The sequence below is a fragment of the Lithobates pipiens genome, unplaced genomic scaffold, assembly GCF_037356315.1.
Source record: "Lithobates pipiens isolate NorthernLeopardFrog02 unplaced genomic scaffold, aLitPip1_a1.2 Scaffold_13, whole genome shotgun sequence".
Lineage (NCBI taxonomy): Eukaryota > Metazoa > Chordata > Amphibia > Anura > Ranidae > Lithobates > Lithobates pipiens.
The window spans coordinates 428,251,006-428,271,289 of NW_027507718.1; positions in this window are offsets into that span (position 1 = coordinate 428,251,006).

The window sequence follows — 20,284 nt, forward strand, 5'->3', positions numbered from 1 at the left end:
ATTACCCCCTATAAGAAAGACGTTTTTTTTTTTGCTGGGCGTAAATGGAGGAAACACTGGGGCGGGCAAAAAATGCCAGGTCCTAGAAAAGATAGAGGTAAGAAATAGACTAAATAGTGTATAAGACAAAAAAAGAAACCCTAATACATAATATATTGGCCAGAGAATTCATTAAAAATCAAATAAGTATAATAATAGTGATGGTGATCTTGATCAGAGTAATGATCATACTGATAGATGTGTACCTACAGTAATAATAAAGGAAAAAATTGATTATAAGTTCCACACCCACAGGAAATGATGGAAGCTGTAAGGGGTATAAAAACAAAAAAACAAAAAAACAAAAAAAAAACATTTATTTTGTTTAATGATCCTACTCACAAAACCAATAGTGTAACAAGCCTCTGATAGAGCATCAGGTTTGCACTCCTCCTCACAGCCTCCTGCTCCCGACGTGTTGCGTCACAGGTCACGTGATATTCTCAAAGGACACAGAAACACAGCGCAGCAACACTCCGTGATTGCAGTATCACACGATTGTGGTTTCTCTCTGTTTTCCTTTACATGTCCGCATTTGGTGGATTAACCTGTTTATAAATCAGAAGGAAAATTATGCACAGTGACCAAGAGACCAGCTTATGATGCTATGAAGTTTTAAAGAGACTGCAGTACAACATAATAAACCGGAGTTGATTGCAGGGAATAGCGGCTTTTTAATGAGATTAATGATTTTACTATGACTGACATTGTGGCATTTTTTAAGCAACATAGCACCTTATCATTAACCACGATTAACGGCTTCAGGGTGGTTGTTTAACTCTGAGAGGCCGTTAATTAACAGCCTCCCAGAATTTCGCTCTTGTGCGCCCCCTGGGTGCGCACTCGAGAGCATCGCAGCCGTTTACCACGTGATCACTCCGTCAAATGACGGAGCGATCACTTGTAAACAAACTGGCGTCATGTTATGATGCCGGTTCCTCCCTCTCCTCTCTGTACCGATCAGTACAGTGGAGGGGGAAGAGATCGGTGTCAGCAGCACTGTGGGCTGCATCTGCAATGCCCACATCGCTGCTCACCAAAATGTAACCCCTCAATTCCCTGCCAATACTCTGCAATACCCTGCCAATACTCTGCAATACCCAATACCCTGCCAATACTCTGCAATAACCTGCCAATACTCTGCAATAACCTGCCAATACTCTGCAATTCCCTGCCAATACTCCGCAATACACACCAATACTCTGCAATACCCTGCCAATACTCTGCAATACCCGCCAATACTCTGCAATACACAATACCCTGCCAATACTCTGTCATACCCCGCCAATACTCTGCAATACCCTGCCAATACTCTGCAATACCCAATACCCTGCCAATACTCTGCAATACCCTGCCAATACCCTGCCATACCCTGCCAATACCCTGCCAATACTCTGCAATACCCTGCCAATACCCTGCCATACCCTGCCATTACCCTGCCAATACTCTGCAATACCCAATACCCTGCCAATACTCTGCAATACCCTGCCATTTTTTATTTTATTTTTATTTCAGGCTTCCCAGCCTACAGGTGAGATGTGGGGTCTTATTGACCCCATATCTCACTGTAAAGAGGACCTGTCATGCCATATTCCCATTACAAGGAATGTTTACATTCCTTGTAATAGGAATAAAAGTGATCAAAAAATAAATTTTCGGGGAACAAATGTCAAACTAAAATAAATAAAGTAAAATGAACAATAAAAAAGAAAAAAAAATGTAAAGCGCCCCTGTCCCCATGAGCTTGCATGCAGAAGCAAACGCATACGTAAGTCCCACCCACATATGAAAATGGTGTTCAAACCACACATGTGAGGTATCGCTGCGAACGTTAGAGCAAGAGCAATGATTTTGGCCCTAGACTTCCTCTGTAACTCAAAACATGTAACCAGTAAAAAAATTTAAAGCGTTGCCTATGGGGATTTTTAAGTAGCGATGTTTTGGCGTCATTCCATGAGCGTGTGCAATTGTTTAAGGGTGACATGTTAGATATCTATTTACTCGGCGTAACTTCATCTTTCACATTATCCAAAAACATTGGGCTAACTTTACTGTTTTGTTTTTTTAAGTACAAAACTGTTTTTTTTTTTAACGCGTTAGAATTGCTGCGCAAATACCGTGCGTGATAAAAAGTTGAAACGACCACCATTGTATTCTCTAGAGTCTTTTCTAAAAAAACATATATAATGTTTTGGGGTTCTATGTAATTTTCTAGCAAATAAATGATGATTTTTACATGTAGGAGAAAAATGTCAGAATTGTCCTGGGTGCTCCAGAATGCCTGATGGTGCTCCCTGCATGTTGGGCCTCTGTATGTGGCCAGGCTGTGTAAAAGTCTCACACATGTGGTATTGCCATACTCGGGAGTAATAGCAGAATGTGTTTTGGGGTGTAATTTCTGGTATGCATATGCTGTGTGTGAGAAATAACCTGATAATATGACAATTTTGTGGGGAAAAAAAAGGAAAAAAAATCTTGATTTTGCAAAGAATTGTAGGAAAAAATGAGAACTTCAAAAACCTCACCATGTCTCTTACTAAATACCTTGGAATGTCTTATTTCCAAAAAGGGGTCATTTGGGGGGTATTTGTACTTTTCTGGCATGTTAGGGTCGCAAGCCCGTCAGTCCTTCGGGTGTGATAAATTTTCAGATATTGGCACCATAGCTTGTGGACTCTATAACTTTCACAAAAACCAAATAATATCCACCAATTTGTACTGTATTTTTACCAAAGATATGTAGTAGTATAAATGTTGGCCAAAATTTATGAAGAAATATTACTAATCTGCTAAATTTTAGAACAGAAACAAAGAAAAATTCATTTTTTTACAGAATTTTCGTTCTATTTTCTTTTATAGCACAAAAAATAAAAAACCCAGCGGTGATTAAATACCACCAAAAGAAAGCTCTATTTGTGTGAAAAAAGGACAAAAATTTCATATGGGTACAGTGTTGCATGACTGAGTAATTGTCATTCAAACTGGGAGAGCGCTGAAAATTGGTCTGGTCAGGAAGGGGGTGTAAGTGCACTGTATTGAGGTGGTTAAAAAGACTTAAGGTGTTTTCTTTCCAAAATTGGGTCATTTTTGGGGCATTTCCATTGTCCTGGTTCTCCCGGGCCTTCAAAAGTGCAAGAGGTGGTCAAAAAATGATATGAGTAATGTATGCTCCCTGATGGTGCTCCCTGCATGTTGGGCCTCTGTATGTGACCATGCTGTGTAGAAGTCTCACACATATGGTATCACCATACTTGTCTCACACACATACCATCACCATATATCACCATAATTTGTGGTATGCATGTTCTAACAAAGTATGGGAAGTGAAAATGGTGTTGCGCTCCCAAATAGAGCAAAACTATTACTGAATACACAACCTATATCTTAAAGGCAGGTATTGTGAATATAATAGTGTAAATAATAGTGTAAATAAAAACTAAGAGCAGATAAAGCAAAGTACATACGTGCATAACATATCTAGATACTGAGGTCAACAGCAAAAAAAGCAAAGTGCATATGTGCATAACATATCTAGATGTTAAAATTAGACTTAAAAATAATAAACGAGTAATTCATATGTCAACGACAATAGTGCTGTGGTAAAACAGTGATCCACAAAAAAAATTATACAGGGTGGTAAAGTGCATGTAGCAAAACAGCTTCAAAACCAATTGGGTTTAATCAAAGTGACCAATAGATAGTCCAATCGTGAATGGTATAGTGAAATATCACAACCAGATGCAAATAAATAGTGCAGGTGTGTGTTCACAGTGCCAAGCCAACTGTCTCCGTTTGGGTGATCTCCACGTGTTAATACTGGGCACACCAGGTAATTACCTTACTGAGTCAACCCGACACCCGAGCGGTACGCTCGTTGGTTTGTTTGCTGTGCGCTCTGTCCCCCCAAAGTTTGTGAGTAGTTTAATATTGTTTGAATAAACTTGACGTTATTTAAATCTACTACACTATGGTGGATTCTATCTATTCCCTGAGTGTATATGCTGACATTATCCACGGAGGATTTTGATGGATGACGGTGACGCTAGAGAAGTGTGAAGCTCCCCCTGTTTCTCTCCTGAATCCAAGTGTTCCCTACTAGAGGCTATTTTGCTGTATACCTTACAGCAGTAAGGTAATTACCTGGTGTGCCCAGTATTAACACGTGGAGATCACCCAAACGGAGAGAGTTAGGGCCGGTTCACACAGCGAGGCGCGGCGAGGCGCCTCCGACTTGCCTCGCCGCGACCTGCGGGGACCTCAGCGGCGACTTGCAGAGGACTTCTGTATAGAAGTCAATGCAAGTCGCCCCCGAAGTCGCCCAGAAGTAGTACAGGAACCTTTTTTCTGAGTCGGAGCGACTCGAGTCGCTCCTCTCAGAACGGTTCCATTGTACAGAACGGGGGCGACTTGCGGGAGCGAGGCGAGGCGAGTCGTGTCGCCTCGCATCGCCTCGCTGTGTGAACCGGCCCTTAGCTTGGCACTGTGAACACACACCTGCACTATTTATTTGCATCTGGTTGTGATATTTCACTATACCATTCACGATTGGACTATCTATTGGTCACTTTGATTAAACCCAATTGGTTTTGAAGCTGTTTTGCTACATGCACTTTACCACCCTGTATAAATTTTTTTTGTGGATCACTGTTTTACCACAGCACTATTGTCGTTGACATATGAATTACTCGTTTATTATTTTTAAGTCTAATTTTAACATCTAGATATGTTATGCACATATGCACTTTGCTTTTTTTGCTGTTGACCTCAGTATCTAGATATGTTATGCACGTATGCACTTTGCTTTATCTGCTCTTAGTTTTTATTTACACTATTATTTACACTATCATATTCACGATACCTGCCTTTAAGATATAGGTTTTGTATTCAGTAATTGTTTTGCTCTATTTGGGAGCGCAACACCATTTTTACTTATTTATTTTGATGAGAGCCAACTCATAAAGTGTTTGCTGCACCCATTCAGATATAATTTTGCTTTTTATTCTTTATATACAGCGCAGGAGCCCTTATATATACAAAGTATGGGGAGTGAAAATGGAGCTTTAAATGAGTCAATGTGATTGGTAGAAATACTGTATGTACAGTTGTGTGAAAAAGTATTTGTCCCCTTCCTGTTTTTTTTGTTTTTTGCATATTTCTGACACATAAATGATTCAGATCATCAAACAAATTTTATATTACACAAAGATAACCCGAGGAAATCCAAGATGCAGTTTCTAAATTATTATTTAATTTATGAAGGGGAAAAAGCTGTTCAAACCTGCCTGACCCTATGTCAAAAGTAATTGCCTCCTCCCATGCTGAATCATGATTGAACTGTGATTAACCACAATATTTTTGAAATCTGAGTTAAATTTCACTTGCTGCACCCAGGCCTGATTACTGCCAGATCTGTTCAGTCAAGAAATCCCATAAATAGACACTGTCTGACAGAGTGAAGCATGCTAACAGATCACAAAATGCAACACAACATGCCACAATCTAAAAAAAATCAAGAACAGATTAGAAACAAAGTAATATACGTGTATTGGTCTAGGAAGGGTTTCAAAGCCATTTCTAAGGTGTTGGAACTCCAGAGAACCACAGGGAGAGCCATTATCCACAAATGTAGACTTGTAACAGTGGGGAACCTTCCCAGGAGTGGCTGGCCTACAAAAATTACTCCCAAGAGCATAAAGATGACTCATCCAGGAGGTCATAAAAGAACCCAGAAGATCATCTAACAAACTGCAGGCCTCAATTGCCTCAGGTAAGATCAATGTTCATGATTCAACAATAAGAAAGAGACTGGGCCTCCATGGGCCAAAGCCACTGCTGACCAAAATGAACACAATGGCTCATCTCACATTTACCCCAATCTTAATTATCCTGAAAACTTTTAGGAAAATATTCTGTGGACTGATGAGACAAACATTTTACTTTTTGGAAGGTGTGCATCCTGTTACATCTGGCATAAAACGAATACAGAGTTTCATAACAAGAACATTATACCAAAAGTCAAACACTGTGGTGGTAGCATGATGGTCTAGGGCTGATTTGCAGCTTCAGTACCTGGACGACTTACCATAATTGATGGAACCATAAATTCTGAGCTCTACCATAAAATCCTAAAGGAGAATGTCCGGCTATCAGTTTGTGACCTCAAGCTTAAGTGCACTTGGGTTATGCAGCAGGACAATGATCCGAAACACAACAGCAAGTCCACCTCCAAATGGTTCAAACAAAGTAAAACTTAGGTTTTGGAGTGGCCTAGTCTAAGCCCCGACTTAAATCCAATTGAGATGCTGTATCATGACCTTACACAAGCCATTCATGTTGGAAAACCCTCCAATGTGGTTGAATTAAAACAATTCTGTAAAGAAAAGTGGTCCAAAATTGCTCCACAGCAATGTGAAAGACTCACTGCCAGTTATGGCAAACGCCAAGGGTGGCACAACCAGTTATTAGGTTTAGGGGGCACTTACTTTTTCACATTAATCCAGGCAGGTTTGGACAGTTTTTTTACCATCATTTAGAAAATTGCATTTTGTATTTACTCGGGTAATCTTTATGTAATAATATTTTTTTTTGATGATCTGAGTCATTTAACTGCGACAAATATGCAAAAAAATAAAAATAATTAGAAAAGGGGGCAAATACTTTTTTTACACAGCTTTATGTAGATTTGAAAATTATTTTAGATGAATTGAATTTGATTTGTGTCATAATCCCCCAAGGGTGCTCCATGATATTTGTAGGCATAATGAAGAAATGAATAGATACTATATCATTTTAAATCTAATCATAAGAAAATTATTAACATGATAATTGTAATAATAGATTTAATGCAAAGAATCAATCAACATAATTAATACAGTAGATACAAATAAATGTATAAATAAAACTACAGATCATAAACGCAGGAATCACATAATAAATATATAAAAACAGTAGATGATGATAATATTGAAATTCATGATTGAAACAGACTTGTCTGGGCACCCTTAGTTGTATACCCAATGTGTTTCATGGCTGATTGCCAATCATCAGGGGGTAAGATGCACATGTATAACTGAAAAACTCAAATAAAATAATTATTAATATACAAAGCCCTTGGGTGAGAGGTAAATGTCAAATACACCCCCTTCCTAAAAATATTTACAGAAAGATCCACAAGTAAGACCTAGCTCCATCCTATATGTTGGCTAATCCTGCAAATCTATTCATCTGATTTTCAAGCATCCATCTACGGTCTCAAATGTGCATTATGGATGTATTTTAGATATTATTAATACATTTATATATTTTTTACTGAATTGTTGTTCTTGATGCTTACCTTACTAACAGACACTGTATCTAAATCTAAACATCCCATTTCTTTTGAAAGAGCTGTGTCTCTTTCTTTATTCTTCTTTTCATAAGACCTAGCTCCAGTGGGGGAATGGCATGGTGGTCTGGAAGTGATTGTCCTAATTGTGGTTGAGGCAGGATAACACCCCCCCCCCCCCAAAGGAAATGGAAGAAAGGGCCAGGAGGAACAGCAGCCATGGAAAAAAACAGACAGTCATGCCAAATGTCCAAAAGATATCAAGTGTACATATTTGACCCAAATATGTGAAAAAAAGTGTGAATGAAAACAAGAACTGTGAATAAACTGAATATACGTGACACAAAGGTGTAGCTGTTTAAATGAGGGATTGTTTATGTGTGAAAGAGGTGAGTGTAGAGTGATCTCATGCGTGGGACCAACATGTATGTGTGATGAAATGTGTATGGAGATTAGGAGACTAAATAGCACACCTAGAAAGAGTGTGAGTAAACGAGTAAACAACAAATGCGACAAGGAAAAATGTGTGTCTGGGTAAATGAGAAAATTGACACACCCCTGATGGTGTGTAAGTGAGCAACAAGTGCATAGCAAATAATATGTATGTATAAGAACATGAATAAACCTACCATGTCCTGTATAATATGAGTGTGGCTCAAAGCGATCCCTTCCTTGAGATACATTTTGGAGGAGTGAACTCCCCGTCAGCATCATGTGATACCATCTAAGCAGCATGTAGGAGGTGAGGGAACACACCACTTGGGGTATAAAGTACCCTAGTAGGTACCTGCCCACCTCCACTGTGGCGTGAGGTGGAAGAACAAACATGCCACCACCCTGAGGCGTCAATTGGAGCCGTTCATGGGGCATGAGTGAACATGACGCCGATACGCTGAGGACAGACCCTGCCTCCATCATGCGACTGGAATAAACAAAGGGGGGTGAGCTAAAGGCATCACAACCGTGGAAATGTGTCAATTGAGTGTCCAGCCCAGCCGCTCATAGTCTGAGCACATATATGTTGGTCCCACATATGGAATCTCTCTACACACACCTCTTTCACACACAAACAATCCCTCATTTAAACATCTACACGTTTGACTTGTGTCACATATCTTCAGTTTATTAACAATTCTTGTTTTCCTTGTCAAAAAGATTTTATTGAAGATACAATAGAGTATATGACAATAGGTTAAGTACATAAGAGTTATATATTCAATACAATGTAAATTATATATTCAACTATAATTACTACTATAACAATAACGCATATTAATGGTATGGTTTATTAGAGGAATTAGCTTCTGAAGTAGGAAAGAGCTTCAAAATCATAATAGGATTAGATAGAGAAGAAAGGAAAGATAGGACGAGAAGAAACTAGGAAGGGAAGAAGAGAGGTCCGCAGGGTCGAGTCGAGGGCCGCCATATCACTCAGAATCCATATACTGTAATCAATTACCCATCGGGTCAGCTACCATGGAAATAGAACTTATTTGTTAAAAGTTAGGAAATCATTTTTTATCCACGGATGCCATACTTTTTCAAATTTGATAAGCGTGTCAGCTTCAAGAGTATCCATTTTGGCTTGCGTCATAGTGTTGTTCATCCTATTCACTACCTCATCCACAATCAAAGGGGAAGGGGATTTCCAGGCTCTTGCAAGTGTTTGTTTTGCTGCAGTGAATAAATTAACAATTTATTTAAATTGGGTGTGTGTTACAAAGTCTGGCTTTCGATTGATGAGTGCCATTGAGGGATCTGGGGTAATGGATATTCCTAACATTTTAGATGCTATAGTAAAGATCTCATTCCAATAAATTTGAGCTTTGCGACATGACCACCAAATGTGGAAATGTGTTTCTAACTCAGCGCATCCACGGTAACAATCTGATGAGTACTTATGCACATATTTTGCTATTCTAGCAGGTACAAGGTACCATCTTATTAGTACTTTATAGTTCACCTCTACCGCTAATATATTGGGAGAGGCTGTTTTGGTTGTTAACCAGACTTGATTCCATTCTGTGGTTTCCAGTGTTTGTTCTAAGTTCATCTCCCTTTTCTGGACATAAGCTGGTCTCACTGTTTCAGGTTTAGCTAACAATTGAACATATAAGGTTGAGATTATGCCCCTAGAATGAGGGTTGTTTTTACAATATTTTTCAAAGTTAGTTAAATTAGTTAGTGAACTGTCTGTGGTTAAAAGAGGCATAATTAAATTTTTGATCTGGAGGTACCTAAATAGTTCTTATTGCAATATTCCATAATTATCACAGAGGGTTGGGAAAGGGATAAAGGAGGAGGATTTCACAAATTTGTGCATCTGCAGCAAATCACTTCTAGCCCATGCTCTCAAAGATCTAGGAGATACCCATGCTGGGTAAAATGCAGGGTTTTTGTAAAAAGATAGTAGAGGATTATGTAATGATTGCAACTGATTTCTGAATTTGTATCTGTCCCATAGGGAAACAAAATGTTTTGTAATTGGATTACGCAAACCTCTACGAACTCTCAGTGAGAGCCAAATCAGGTTTGCCATTGACAAGGGACCACATTCAGCAGCTTCGATCGATACCCATAGAGGGGATTCTTGTAGTGCATGATATTTAGTTAATGATGCTATATGTGCTGCTCTATAATAAGATGAGAAATTAGGACAACCTAGATCTCCATTTAATTTAGGGAGGTAAAGTGTGTGCTGCTGTGTACATGGTCTAAAAGAACCCCATATAAATTAATTTGCCTTGTTCTGTATAATTCTCAGGTAATAGGCAGGAATTGGAATTGGTAAGACTCTGAAAAGGTACAATAATTTGGGTAAGACTGTCATTTTTATTGTGCTGATTCTTCCGAACCATGATAAAGAAAGGTGGCTCCAAGATTTCAACATATTTGCTATATTTTTTTAACATTGGAGGTTAATTAGCTGAAAAAAGATCCAAGATTGATGCAGTGTGGTGTATTCTTAGATATGGAATGGATCTACCTTAGCTGTACTTAATTGTAAATTTGAAAGAGATGCATTTAGTGCTACACATTTCTTGGGATTAATGAAAAGGCCAGAGAAGGTAGCAAAGTCATCAAGAGGCGATTCAGTTCGCATTGTGCGCTATATAAGTATTTCATTCATTCATTCATTCATCAAGTATTGGCATTAGGTTAGGGCATGATACTTGTGGCGAGGAAAGAAATAGGAGGATATCATCTGCGAATAGACAAATTTTGTGTTGAAATCCCCCTTCTTCAATAACCGTTATGGTGGGATCTGATCTGATCCATTGAGAAAGTGGTTCTATAAGAGGTGCAAATAACAGAGGTGAAAGCGGACACCCCTGCCTAGTGCCCCTTTCAATATTAAAGGTATCAGATTTATAACCTGCATATTTAACATATGCTTTAGGTTTATTATATAGTGCCCTGATCCAGTTAGTAAAATTTGGGCCAAAACCCCACTTCTGTAATGTGTAATGCAGGTAGGACCAGGATATAGAATCAAAAAGAGAAAAAAGGGAACTGCGCTAACCTCAAATGCCCAAAGTGAATGGGGTATGTGTATGTGCCAAACCCACGATATGAGTCTTAGTGTCTTATTGTCTCTAAGACCACCTCAAAAATATAATGCATACTATTATATGTACAAATAAGTAAAATTAAATACAAAAATGGGACACAGATACGTGTCAATAATGTGAATTACCCAAACGCAATACAGATTGTGTAGATCTCTGTGCATATACCCCTAAAATAAAAAAATTATTTTGTTTCCAGTTTTTTACATAAAATAAATTATCAAAAAATATATATTCTGAGACACTCTATATAATGTCCATGTAATTATATACCAAAATATTATAAAATGTCCATATGGTAAATAACACCGGTGAAGAAAAACTTCATGTGAAGAGCTGAATTAGAAGTGCACAAATTAAAAATCTTCTCCAGAAATATAATGTGCTTTTCCCATCACCGAATGAATGAATTGGCTCCTTACCAGATCCAAGCGACCCCCCATTACAGAGGGTCACCACAGGCAAAAACAATCAAAGGATATCCGGGTAACGGTTCCCCCTCAGGCGATCCCGAATCTTTCACGCAATAGGGCTATGGCTGTTGCTCCACATGTCACTCCCAACTCAACGTGGTATCACATAGGGAAAAACATAGACTCCAGATAGTGTAAAACCAATGATTTTAATTTGCAAAAAACGAACGTATACTTTCTTAACCCTGATATCCTCCAGGTCGCGTAGTACCACATCCCTAAAAACCTTAATACTGGGTGCAAGGGATCCTGGAGGATTAAAAAGGGATGCATTTGAAAGGTTGGAGTGCTGAAACTCCGTTATTCTCGTGGTATTCTCTCTGATGGGGTTACCCATCATGTACCGTTTTATATTCAATTTGCGGACAAACTTGTGTACATCCATATAGGTTTGGAACTTGCTCAGACATCTGGGTGGAGCAAATTTCAAACCCTTATCAAGTATTTTGGTTTCAGAAGCCGTGAGTTCCTGTTTGCTTAGATTAAAGATCCCAGTTCCTATGGCCTCTTTCTTTTTTGTTGATTGGGCTCGCCTCCCCCCTCTAACCCCTCTCTTTGTTCGACGGACCTTTTCAGGCCTCTGTTGTCCCTGGGAAAAAAATGTTGACTATTATTCCCACTGGTGTGGGACCCTCCCTCATAGGCGGACTGTCGATATCCTTGTCTATATCCAGGACTCCCCTGGATATAGGAATTAGGATGTCGTCTAGGGTCCACCCCCCAATTCCCTCCTGCTCGGCCCGATCCCCTAGGGGTCTCAGAGTCGGAGAGGGGGAAAAAACGATTTTGAATAGGAACATTATAATTGTAATTCCTATCATCTCTATTCTGATAAGGGAGATTCTCTTGGTTAGGACCCCGAATCCAATCTGGGGGCCCATAGGTCCCCGAATGACTAGATCGTCCTGTTCTCGGGGAGAAAGGTGCTCCATGGGGATACGGCCCACTCAACTTAGGACCTTAGGACCTTAGGTCTATTCTTGAGACTTAAGAATTTGACCACATCTGAGATTCATCTCCAATGGGACATTGCCTTCCTGGAAACTTACATTAGGGAGGCAATGGTCCCCAGGAGTTTGAGGTGGAATGTCAGTCCCCAACAAGGGGAGCCCAATTTAGAAGGCTGGTACAGATATTTTAATGAATCAGGGGTGAGTTTATTACGCTTTTTAGCTCAAAAAAAGAGCGAGAGAGTAGCCCGATTAGATATAGAGATTAAGGCCATTAGGGATTCCCTAATACCCCTCAGGGATAGTGAGGAGTACAAGGAATGTTCTAAGAACCTGCTGAAGGTGCTCGAAAAAGAAGAAAAGGATCAGAAAATTAAGAAAAAACGGAAATATAATAGGGATAAGGAGGATTATAACACTGGGATGGTGTTTTCTTGGCAGAGGAATTTAGATTTGGAGGAGGTGGTGGAGGTCCAGATGGACACATCACAGCAACTGAATTCACTGGGAGCAATGGGAGGCAACTCCGTACAACTACCCCCGAATAACACCCAACCTAATCCCGGTACCAGTTATGGTTTCAGGAGACCTGTCAATAGTCAAATGACTCCAAACCAGACTATAAATCAATATGTGGGAGCTCCTCAACAGAGAATCCCCAAGAAAGGTCCTAAGTTGAGTGGGCCGTATCCCCATGGAGCACCTTTCTCCCCGAGAACAGGACGATCTAGTCATTCGGGGACCTATGGGCCCCCATATTGGATTCAGGGTCCTAACCAAGAGAATCTCCCTTATCAGAATAGAGATGATAGGAATTACAATTATAATGTTCCTATTCAAAATCGTTTTTTCCCCCTCTCCGACTCTGAGACCCCTAGGGGATCGGGCCGAGCAGGAGGGAATTGGGGGGTGGACCCTAGACGACATCCTAATTCCTATATCCAGGGGAGTCCTGGATATAGACAAGGATATCGACAGTCCGCCTATGAGGGAGGGTCCCACACCAGTGGGAATAATAGTCAACATTTTTTTCCCAGGGACAACAGAGGCCTGAAAAGGTCTGTCGAACAAAGAGAGGGGTTAGAGGGGGGAGGCGAGCCCAATCAACAAAAAAGAAAGAGGCCATAGGAACTGGGATCTTTAATCTAAGCAAACAGGAACTCACGGCTTCTGAAACCAAAATACTTGATAAGGGTTTGAAATTTGCTCCACCCAGATGTCTGAGCAAGTTCCAAACCTATATGGATGTACACAAGTTTGTCCGCAAATTGAATATAAAACGGTACATGATGGGTAACCCCATCAGAGAGAATACCACGAGAATAACGGAGTTTCAGCACTCCAACCTTTCAAATGCGTCCCTTTTTAATCCTCCAGGATCCCTTGCACCCAGTATTAAGGTTTTTAGGGATGTGGTACTACGCGACCTGGAGGATATCAGGGTTAAGAAAGTATACGTTCGTTTTTTGCAAATTAAAATCATTGGTTTTACACTATCTGGAGCCTATGTTTTTCCCTATGTGATACCACGTTGAGTTGGGAGTGACATGTGGAGCAACAGCCATAGCCCTATTGCGTGAAAGATTCGGGATCGCCTGAGGGGGAACCGTTACCCGGATATCCTTTGATTGTTTTTGCCTGTGGTGACCCTCTGTAACGGGGGGTCGCTTGGATCTGGTAAGGAGCCAATTCATTCATTCGGTGATGGGAAAAGCACATTATATTTCTGGAGAAGATTTTTAATTTGTGCACTTCTAATTCAGCTCTTCACATGAAGTTTTTCTTCACCGGTGTTATTTACCATATGGACATTTTATAATATTTTGGTATATAATTACATGGACATTATATAGAGTGTCTCAGAATAAATATTTTTTGATAATTTATTTTATGTAAAAAAACTGGAAACAAAATAATTTTTTTATTTTAGGGGTATATGCACAGAGATCTACACAATCTGGATTGCGTTTGGGTAATTCACATTATTGACACGTATCTGTGTCCCATTTTTGTATTTGATTTTACTTATGTGTACATATAATAGTATGCATTATATTTTTGAGGTGGTCTTAGAGACAATAAGACACTAAGACTCATATCGTGGGTTTGGCACATACACATACCCCATTCACTTTGGGCATTTGAGGTTAGCGCAGTTCCCTTTTTTCTCTTTTTGTTTTGTGTATTTTTGGTGTACATTTGAATTGCAGCTTCCGACCAATATCATTCTTATTCCGTAGCACAGTTTCTTCCTCTTTGCTTTTTTCTATATAGAATCAAAAGCCTTTTGAATATCAAGTGATAGAAAGCAGGTGGGAATGTGTAACGTGTTTTGGCAATTTGTGCTAAAAGAACTGCTCGGCGTACATTATCGCCTGCTTGTCGTGTTGGCGTAAAGCCAACTTGATCACGATTTCTAAGTGTGCCAATGAATCTACTTAGACAGGATGCTAAGATCTTTGCGAGAATTTTGATATCAAGATTTAGCATTGATATAGGTCGGTAGTTAGTACAAGAAGTATCATCGGAATGGGGTTTGGGAATCATACATATGATAGCCAATAATTAAATGTAAACTAAATGTAGGGATGAGCCGAACACCCCCCGGTTCGGTTCGCACCAGAACTTTCGAACGGACCCCAAATTCGTACGACCGTTAGAACCCCATTGAAGTCTATGGGACTCGAACGTTCGAAATTAAAAGTGCTAATTTTAACGCCTAATATGCAAGATACTGTCCTAAAAAAGGTTTGGGGACATGGCTTCTGCCCCAGGGGACATGGGTCAATGCAAAAAAAAGTTTTAAAAATGTCCGTTTTGGTGGGAGCACTGATTTTAATGACGATTAAAGTGAAAAAAATGTGAAATATTCCTTTAAATATCGTGCCTGGGGGGTGTCTATAGTATGCCTGTGAAGTGCCACGTGTTTTCCGTGTTTAGAAAAGTCCCTGCACAAAATGACATTTAACGGAAATAACGTCATTTCAAACTGCTTGCGGTTTTAATGTTATATCTGGTTCCTGCAATATGGTTGAAAATCATTGAGAAAAATGGCATGGGTAGCCCTCCCTGCCCATTACCAGCCTCTTTGTGTCTTGTACGGATATTAAGGGGAACCCCATACCCATATTAAAAAAAGGAAATACGTGTGGCCCCCAGGCCCTATATACTCAGAACAGCAGTATACAGGCGGTGCAAACAAGACAGGGACTGTGTAGATTTGTTGTGTTAAGTTGAATCTGTTTGTAATTTTCAACTGTTACATTTTTAAAGTGTAGCTCCAGTCAAAAAAACTATTTTTAAGCTTTTTGGAAAAATAGGGAAGGGTTATCACCCCTGTATAATTTGTTTTGCCGTCCGTCTTTTTTCATCTCACTTGCTGTTGTCTCCTTCCGTTTGCAGTAGGAGATGTTTGTAAGTTGGATGTTTTAAAGTAGGGGCCTGCCCTATATGCTCTGCAGAAATGGCAGAACAAGGTGTTGGTTTTGCCACAACATTGTAAGCCCTCAAAGTGACTCTTGGTGGTCTGGAGCGCCCTGCTGTGAACGATTATATCAAGAATTGTAATTACATGCCATTGTTGAACAGTGGTAGAAAAATTGACCTTTGGTGGTTGTGGTGCTGGTGCCACAACACTATAAGTCCTCACAGTTACTCTGGGTGGGCACAGGAACAGGCCCTCCTGTGAAATATTATATCAAGAATTGTAATTAAATGTCCCTGTTAAACAGGGGCAGAAAAATCGGGCCTTAGGCACTGGTGCTGGTGCCATGACACTGCAACCTCTCCCATATACTCTAGTTTTAGTGCAGGAATTAGCCCTGCCGCAAAGCATTGCATCAAAAATTGTAATTAAACGCCCCTGTTAAACAGGGGCAAAAAAATTGGGCCTTAGGCACTGGTGCTGGTGCCACGACACTGCAACCTCTCCCATATACTCTAGTTTTAGTGCAGGAATTAGCCCTGCTGCAAAGCATTGCATCAAAAATTGTAATTAAACGCCCCTGTTAAACAGGGGCAGAAAAATTGGGCCTTAGGCACTGGTGCTAGTGCATTGACACTGCAACCTCTCCCATATACTCTAGTTGTAGTGCAGGAATGAGCCCTGCTGCAAAGCATTGCATCAAAAATTTGTTAGCTGTATAGGTGGATATAGCGGTATATACTGAGTTCAGAGCACGCAGACAGCACGCACAATCTCCTAACACTGACTGCAATCTCTATTTAAAATGAGCATGATAGTTAGCTATATAGGTGGATATAGCAGTGTATACTGGGTTCAGAGCACGCAGACAGCACGCACAATCTCCTAACACTGACTGCAAGCTCTATTAAAAAAGAGAAATATAGCTAGGTATATAGGTGAATATAGCGGTGTATACTGCGGTCAGGGCACTCAGACAACAACCACTACAGAAGAGCAAGAACGAAAAATCAGCCGATAACGATCGGTGCATACTGTGTTGAAGGTACACAGAACACCCACTAACTGCTACAGACGCCAACACACTACACAAGGCTGCCGCGCTGGCGGCCTTATATAGTGTGGGGTGTGTACTACACAGCCTGAGCTATGATTGGCCACAGGCATCCTGCCTGTGGCCAATCATGGCTCTCCTCGCTGCCGGTGCTGTGCTTGGCCAATCATAAGCCAGCAATGCACTGCGCCATCGCAGTGCATTGTGGGCCGTGAGCGCCACACGAATTTGGCGCGAACGGCCCATAACGTTCGGAATTCACCGAACGGGCGAACAGCCGATGTTCGAGTCGAACGTATGTTTGACTCGAACACGAAGCTCATCCCTATCTAAATGATTTTTTTTTGAGTAAAGCATTGAATGCCTCTGCCAATATAGGGGACATGGAGTCTGAAAAGGTGCTGTTGTATAATGCAGAATAACCATCTGGTCCTGGTCTTTTATTAATTTTCAACTCTTTGATGACCCTTTCTACTTCCTCTGCCATGATAGGTATCTCAAGTTGTGTTTTTTGTGAAACAGTTAGTTCAGGTACGTTCATTTGTGAGAAGGAGGAATCTGCTTTGTTTGAATTGAATATATTTGATTGTGTGTATAGGGTATTTAAGTGAGAAGGAAATTTGTGAACAATTTTAAGGGGGTTGCTTGTATATATGTTTTTAGATCGTTTTAATCTAATTGGTTTAAATTAGTTATTTTTTGATCTGAGTGCCCTCGCCAGGTATGTGCCTGGTTTGTTCGATTTCGTGAAGAAAGCATGTCTAGAACGACGCAGTAATTTATCAGATGATTCTGTAAGAAAAAGATCATATTCCAGACGTGCCTTCTCTAAATTGTTTTTAGTAGTTGGATTAGGATTGCTTTGGAAAGCTAAGAAAAAAGAGTTAAATTGTGTTTCTAATTTATGTGCAAGATTTCTGCGTTCTCTATTGAGTATTCCATACTGCTGCTGAAGTGTTCCCCTCAAGAACAGTTTATGTGCCTCCCACAATGTTATTGGGGACATTTCTTGGCTTTTGTTGAATGTAAATTATTCTTTCAGAGTATGTTGTGCCTGTGGCCAATTATAGCTCAGGGTGGTTAAGTATTTGCCCCACACTATATAAGGCCACCAGCACGGCGGCCTTGTGTAGTGTGTTGCGGCCATTAGGGAAAGAGCCGGATAGGCAGGCACAGTGTCTTTGTGGCTTGAAAACCTTGCGCTGTTGCAGTGGGTGTTGTGTGCCTCCAGCACAGTATACACCTGAAGATACCCCTTATTGCTAGTGTTCTGTAATACAGGCATCTGCAGCAGTTAAAGTAGGTGTTGTGTGCCTCCAGCACAGTATACATTTGAAGATAGCCTGTGAGTCCACTGGATCTTCTTGGCCCTGTGGAGGGGAAACATAGCGACCCCTTTTATGTGTGTGATGAACCCCATTTTTCCCAGTTGCATGGGATGAGTTAGGTAGGGAAGAGGTAGATGCTGTTCTTCTGCGTGAGGTTGTAGCTGCAGATGTTCCATCAATCAATTTAAGGTCATGTAATGCTTGTTGAAGTTCGTTCGGTGATCTACAGATGTGTTTGGTACCTTTGTAGCTGAAGTGTATGGAGAATGGAAAACCCCATTGGTATGTGATGTTATGACGTTGTAATTCCATTAAATGTGGTTTCATTGCACGTCTTTTAGAAATGGTTACTTGAGAGAGATCAGCGAAAATCTGAAAATTGTGACCCTGGAAGGTTAGGTTGTCTTTTTCTCTGGCTGCAATTAAGAGTTGTTCCTTTGTGTGATAAAAATTGAACTTTGCTATGATGTCACATGGGGGTCCAGCTCCTTTTTTAGGCATGAGAGCTCTGTGCACTCTGTCCATTTCCAGCATTTCAATCAGTATTCCTGGTTGCAATTCTTGGCATAATGCTGTTATTGTGGCAGATAAGTCAGTGATCGATTCAGGTATGTCTCCAAATCGCAAATTGGACCTTCTTGCACGGTTCTCATAATCGTCCAGTTTATTTTGTAGTGTTTTCTTCTTTAAGAAGATCTATTTCATTCAAGTATTCAAGTGCTGAGTTTTCTATTTCTTCAACTTTAATTTCCAGCGCAGCTGTGCGATTTCCCAATTCTCTGATTTATTTAGTCAGATTACTGGTTATTTGTTCGGAGGTATTCTTTAATGCTTTGTTCAGCATCTTCTCAAATTGTTTCATAAGGCTTGGGGATGCAGTTAATTCATGTGAAGATTTCTGTGACAGAAATAATTCAGTATCAGATTCTTCTGAGAAGACTTGCTTTGACCGCTGTGTCTTTATCCTGTGTGCTGAGGTGATTGTGCCTGTAGCTGAGGAGACTAGCGCCATTTTCACTGCAATCTTTGCCTGAGCGCCTCTTCTGGGGGTATTTTTAAACTTATTCCGGGCTCCCCCAATACCATTTTTAGCCAAAAGGAATTGGATTCACCTCACAGAAATGTTCAGACAGAGTTTTTGTAAGAAATAATTTGGCAGGCTGTCTTTGTTTCGCGGTTCTCCTTCTTCACAGAGCAGAGATCTAGTGGGACATGTCCATTGAGCTAGACTCCGCCTCCTGAGCCCCACAGTTCTTGTTTCCACTCACACTTTTTTCAAAGATTTGGGTCAAATATGTACACTTGATTTCATTTGGACATTTGGCGTGACTGTCTGGTTTGTTCCATGGCTGCTGTTCCTCCTGGCCCTTTCTCTGATTCATTTGAGGGGGGTGGGTGTTACGCTGCCTCAACCCCGGTTGTGAAAATCACTTCCAAACCACCATGCCGTTCTCCCACTGGAGCTAGGTCTTGCTTGCAGATCTTTCTGTAAGTATTTTTAGGAAAGGGGGTGAAAAAAAGGAAGGTGATAATAATAATAAAAAAAAAATAATAATAATAAAATTAAACTAAATAATTTAAAAATGTAAAGCACCTCCGTCCCATCGGGGTTGTGCGCAAAGGTGAACACATGTGCCAGTCCCACACACTCACAAACAGCAATCTCTCCACACATGTGAGGTATCATCGCAAAATAAAGGGCAGTAATTCTAGCACCAGACCGCCTGCGTAAATCTAAAATGGTAAACTGTAAAGGCTTTCAAAGCATTACCTATGGATAATCAAATTTACATTTGTCGCTGTTGCACAGGCATGCACAATTTAAAAGCATGACATGTTTGTTACCTATTTACTCAGGGTACCATCATCTTTTATATTTTACCAGAAAATAGGGTGTTATATTGAGGTTTTTATGCATTAACCACTTCCCTACCCACCCATAGTAATATGATGCCCGCAGATGGGATCTCCCATCCTGGGCGGGCACCATATGATGTCCTCTCATTCCTGTCTGTCTATTGGGGCGCACGTGCAAGCCAGTGGCGTCGCTCGGGACCCAGTGCGCGTGCACGGTGGCCGCAATGTCCGCCGGGCACCCGTGATTGCCCGGGAGCACAGAAGGA